Here is a 6,050-nt window from a genome sequence, read left to right on the forward strand (position 1 = left end):
AAAATGGTGAATGAATGTATTTGGGCAGGGTTTCTGTAGAAGAATCCTTACTAGCCTTTTTAATTTGGTAACTCAATTCTTTGAGGTTGAAAGTTTGGTAACTATTCTTTGAAGTTAAAAATGCAAGTATTAGATGCTTACAGCTTCTATTGTTTGATTCACAATAAGAAGTATGTGTCACACACTTGGATAATGTATGTGAGAAATGGTTTGTTTTTATCTAGAATTTTGCATAGGTTTTGTTTCTATGCACAACATACTTTCCCTAGGATGCATTTGGGGAGGTTCTATATATATTGCATATAGTTGAGTTTGCTTGTCCATGTTCCTTCTAGTAGATATTCTAGTGTTTAAAGGGTAAAAATATATGAAAGGCCATTTGAGATTCTGAAAAGTTCTTGGTGCTTTCTATCTCCAGGACCGCCTTCTGCCGCACAAATCCCAGCGACCAGTTAGGTCCCACAGAGTTGGCCTTCTCCGGGTCCCGTCGACTAAACAATGTCGTTTGGCAGGACCCAGGGGAAGAGCCTTCTCTGTGGCGGCCCCGACCCTCTGGAACCAGCTCCCCCAAGAGATTAGAACTGCCCCCACCCTCCTTGCCTTTCGTAAACTCCTTAAAACCCACTTCTGCCATCAGGCATGGGGGAATTGAGACATCTCCCCTGGGCCTAAACAGTTTATGCATGGTATGTTTGTGTGTATGTTTGCTTTTAATAAGGGGTTTTTAGTGTTTTTAAATTATTAGACTTGTTGGACATTGTTTTATTGTTGTTGTGAGCCGCCCCGAGTCTCCGGAGAGGGGCGACATACAAATCAAATCAAATCAAATCAATAAATATTACCCAAACTAGGTAAAAATCAGTGCTAGTCTAGCACTAACTACTACTGATGATGTTACCTAGTTTGAAGATGGCTGCAAGAAAACAACCCAGCTCAGAGAAGGACCTCTCATTTCAACTATGACTTACAGATATTCTCCTTTATTGATTTGAGATTATGGCATTCCATCTCTCTTCCTCAAATTGTTAGCTAATCTCTTTTTTTTTACTCTAGCCAGTTAGTTTGGTCTAGAAGTTAAGACCTCAGGATAGAAACTGAGATGTGATTCTAGCCCCACCTTAGGTGAAAATCAGCTGGGTAACCTTGGGCACTCCCTCAACCCTAGGAAACAGGCAGTGACAAATCATTTCCAAAAAGCCTTTACCAAGAATACTGCAGGGCCTAGTCCAGATAGTCTCCAAGAATCAACACTGACCTGAAGGTACCAAATAAGAGTTACTATCGGAAAAATATGTTGTGACAGGCAATGTTCCCTCTAATTTTTTTTCGGGGTGGGCGGAAAAGTATAGTGTCTGAGTGGCAGTCCCCTTGGGACTGGGCGGCATAGAAGAATAAACAAACAAACAAATAAACAAACAAACAAATATAAATATAAATAAATAAATAATAAATCCCTTCTTTTTTATTAAAAGAAATTAATAATAAAACAAAACCAAACTCTATTACTATTAAAACTAAAACAACCAGCAAATCCAAAAACATAACTATTAATAAAAACAGGTGACAGCTGGGGTTTTTTTTCTCTGTTATTATTTAAGTGCTTTTACCATATGCTTTAATCAAGAGTCACTTCTCTCTCTGTTTCTCTCTCTTTCCTGTCATTCTCTGCCTCAATAATTTTCTCATTTCTCTTTTTTTCTCCCCTTTATTCTATCATCTCTCTCTCTTCCTTCCACTCCTCTCTCTCTCTTGCTTTCTTCCTCTCTCTCACTCTCTTCCTTCCTCTCTCCTCTCTCTCTTTCTTGCTCTCTCTCACTCTCTCTTCCTTCCTATCTTCTCTCTCTCTCTCTCTCTCTCCCTTCCTTTCTTTCCTTCTCTCTTCCTTCCACTTTTCTCTCTCTCTCTCTTTTCCTTCCTTCCCCTCTTCCCCTCCCTCTCCCTCTCTTTCTCCCTCTCTCCCTTTATATTTATTATTTATTTATTCATTTATTATTTATTAATCAGATTTGTATGCCGCCCCTCTCCGCAAACTCAGGGTGGCTAACAGCAATAATAATACAATGTAAACAAATCTAATATTTAAGCTGATTTAAAACCCCAATTTAAAAACCAATCATACATACTATCATACTATGCATTAATTTTATAAGCCTAGGGGGAGGAAGAGTCTCAATTCCTCCATGCCTGACGATAGAGGTGGGTTTTAAGGAGCTTATGAAAGGCAAGGAGGGTGAGGGCAACTCTGATATCTGGGGGGAGTTGGTTCCAAAGGGTCGGGACCGCCACAGAGAAGGCTCTTCCCCTGGATCCCACCAAATGACATTGTTTGGTTGACAGGACCCGGAGAAGGCCAACTCTGTGGGACCTAACTGGTCGCTGGGATTCGTGCGGCAGAAGGCGGTCCCGGAGATATTCTGGTCCGGTGCCATGAAGGGCTTTATAAGTCATAACCAACACTTTGAATTGTGACCGGAAACTGATTGGCAACCAATGCAGACTGCGGAGTGTTGGTGTGACATGGGCATATTTGGAAAAGCCCATGATTGCTCTCACAGCTGCATTCTGCATGATCTGAAGCTTCTGAACACTTTTCAAAGGTAGCCCCATGTAGAGAGCATTACAGTAGTCGAGCCTCAGGGTGATGAGGGCATGAGTGACTGTGAGCAGTGACTCCCGGTCCAGATAGGGCCACAACTGGTGCACCAGGCGAACTTGGGCAAACATCCCCCTCGCCACAGCTGAAAGATGTTTCTCTAATGTGAGCTGTGGATCAAGGAGGACGTCTAAGTTGCGGACCCTCTCTGAGAGGGTCAATGACTCCCCCCCCCAGGGTGATGGATGGACAGGGAGAATTGTCCCTGGGAGGCAAAACTCACAGCCACTCCGTCTTATCAGGGTTGAGTTTGAGTCTGTTGGCACCCATCCAGACCCCAACAGCCTCCAGGCACTGGCACATCACTTCCACTGCTTTGTTGACTGGACAACAAGGGAGTAACCTAGAGGTCGACCTCTGACCCCCTCCCCACTAACACCGACTGCAACCGACCGGAGAGGTAGGTGGAGAACCACTGGAGAACAGTGCCTCCCACTCCCAACCCCTCCAGCCGGCGCAGAAGGATACCATGGTCGATGGTATCAAAAGCCGCTGAGAGGTCAGGAAGCACCAGGACAGAGGATAAACCAGGTTTCAGTTACACATGCCAGGTTGGCCTCCTCATCCATGATCAGATCCCGGATGAGGAGAGCTTTATTTACCACCGACCTGGCATTGAGTAGCAGCTGCTTGAGCCCCTGTCCCGGGCCCGCCAGAGATCATCCATCAACGCGACCAAAGCAGTTTCCGTGCTGTAGACAGGCCTGAATCCTGACTGCTGAGGGCATAAATAATCGGCTTCTTCCAAGGACCGTTGAAGTTTGGAGCGCCATAAAGGGAAGGTTGGAGACTGGCCGGTAGTTGTTAAGAATGGCTGGGTCCAGGGAAGGCTTCTTGAGGAGGGGGCGCACAAGTGCCTCCTTTGTAGGAATCCGGAAAAGACCCCTTCCCAAAGAAGCGCTGACAATCTCCTGGACCCAGCTCCATGTCACCTCCCTGCTGGCCGAGACCAGCCAGGAGGGACACAGATCCAGTAAGCTGGTGGCGGAACTCATAGCTCCAATGGCCTTGTCCACTTCATCAGGTGTCACCAGATCAAACTCTTCCCAGATAGATGGACAAGTACGGGCCCCAGTCACCTCGACTGACTCATTGTCAGTCGAATCTGTTATCCAATTGGAGTCAAGGTCCGCCCGGATCCGAGCGATTTTATCAGCAAAAAATGTGTTAAAATCCTCAGCACTACTCTGTAAGGGCTCCCCAACTCCCCCCTGGTTAAGAAGGGAGCGGGTCACCCTAAACAGAGTGGCCGGGCGGGATTCTGCTGATGCAATCAAGGCAGCATGATACGCGCATCTTGCCGCCTTGAGCACCATTTTGTAAGTCTTAATATGAGCCCTTACAAGTGATTGATCGGATTCGAATTTACTCTTCCTCCATCGCTTCTCTAGACGTCTCTTCTGGCGTTTCAACTCCCGGAGCTCCTCGTTGAACCATTGAGCTCGACAGGGTCTAGTGCCGGGGAGAGGTCGCAACGGCGCAATCCGGTCAAGTGCCTCCGCTGCAGCCTTATTCCAGGCCTCAGCAAGACACTCTGCCGAACTGTGGACGAGTGCATCTGGAATAACCCCAAGCGCCCTCTGAAAGCCCTCTGGGTCCATCAGGCGTCTGAGGCGGAACCACCTAGTCAATTCCGCCTCCCTGCGGGGAAGGATTGGAACCAGGAAGTCAAGCCACAGTAGAGAATGGTCTGACCATGACAATGGCAACACTTCTAAGCCCCTTAGTCTCAGACTATTACTCAATTGCTCAGAGAGGAATACCATGTTGGGTGCGTGCCCCCCCTTGTGAGTCGGACCATGTACTACTTGAGTCAGGTCCATGGCTGTCATGGTGGCCATGAACTCCTGCTCTAGCCTAGAGGTTTCGCCGAGCGATGGTAGGTTAAAGTCTCCCAAGACAATGAGTCTGGGGAACCCCATCGCCAGTCCGGCTACCTCCTCGAGCAGCACAGGCAGAGCTGTTGACACGCAGCTGGGAGGCAGGTACGTATGTAACAAGCCCATCTGAACCCCTAAGTCCAACTTCACCAGGAGGGACTCACAACCCGCAATCTCTGGAGCAAGGAGTCTACGTAGGCAAAGGCTCTCCCTGGCTATAATAGCCACTCCTCCCCCACCCTTCCCTGGGGTCGAGGCTGATGCCAAATCTGAAACCCAGCTGGGTAAATTTCAGAGAGAGGAACTCCTCCCTCCGGGCCCAGCCAGGTTTCAGTCACACATGCCAGGTCGGCCTCCTCATCCAGGATCAAATCCCGGATGAGGAGAGCTTTATTTACCTCCGACCTGGCATTGAGTAGCAGCAACCTGAGCCCAGGGCCAGAATTACACTCATCACCAGTGTCCAGGTTTGGGCTCACGGGGCCAGAACAAGGGATCGTTATTAAGCAGTGATCCCTCGTTCCCCTAGAACGGCTAGCCCCGTGGCCCCCACCATATCTGCCTCTCCCCAGCAACACCAGAATATTCCAACCCTCTGCCACCCCAGGGATAAGTGCCCCCTCCCCTCCTGCCTCTCCAACGTCAGGTGGGCCAGGTATGCCAATCATATCATTCCTATTCATCACATCCATACCATAATCCCAGCCACCCCACTCATCCCACCCATACCAGTCATTCATTCCATTCATATTTCTACACCCACCCAATTATCTATCAATTAAATCTCACAGTATATCTTATATATCATAATAATAATAATTTATTGGATTTGTATGCCGCCCCTCTCCGTAGACTCATCCATACAGTCCCAATCATCCATCCTTAAAAACCCTTAAATCCTTAAAAATAGAATTAATATGAAATATAAAATACAGTAATAAAATACAAAAATACAGAATATAGAATATAGATAGAATCGAATAAATTACATTGAAAAGCCAATTAATAAGTGCAAATGCAGCAGTTCAGTTCGGGTCAGCCCAATAGCAATAGGAGCCCTAACAAGGATGGTTGCTCTGGCATATTGGTTATTCCAAATGCCCCAACGTCATCCTTTGGTGTCCTAGGTTTCAAATAGATGCCAGCAACCTCCTCTGGAGTGTCTTCCGGCTTTTGTAGCCGATGCCAGCAGGCTCCCTCCAGCATGTTCTGAAAGCCTCCGCTGGGCGCCACCTCCAAGACAGCAACTGCTCTCACCAGCCACCGCCCCAAGTGCCTCGGTGTTTTAGGGCGTCCCCCGGCTTTGCAGCTGACACCAGCAGGCTCCCTCCAGTAGGTTCTTAAAGTCTCTGCCAGACGCTGCCCCCAAGACAGCAACCACTCCCCCTGGCCACCGCCCCTTCGGGAGTCCCCCAGCTTTACAGCTGATACCAGCAGGCTTCCTCCAGCACGTTCTTAAAGTCTCTGCTGGGCGCCACCCCCAAGCAGCAAGCACTCCCACTGGCCACTGCCCCAAG

This window comes from Erythrolamprus reginae, chromosome 2 (genome assembly GCF_031021105.1).
Source record: "Erythrolamprus reginae isolate rEryReg1 chromosome 2, rEryReg1.hap1, whole genome shotgun sequence".
NCBI lineage: Eukaryota > Metazoa > Chordata > Lepidosauria > Squamata > Dipsadidae > Erythrolamprus > Erythrolamprus reginae.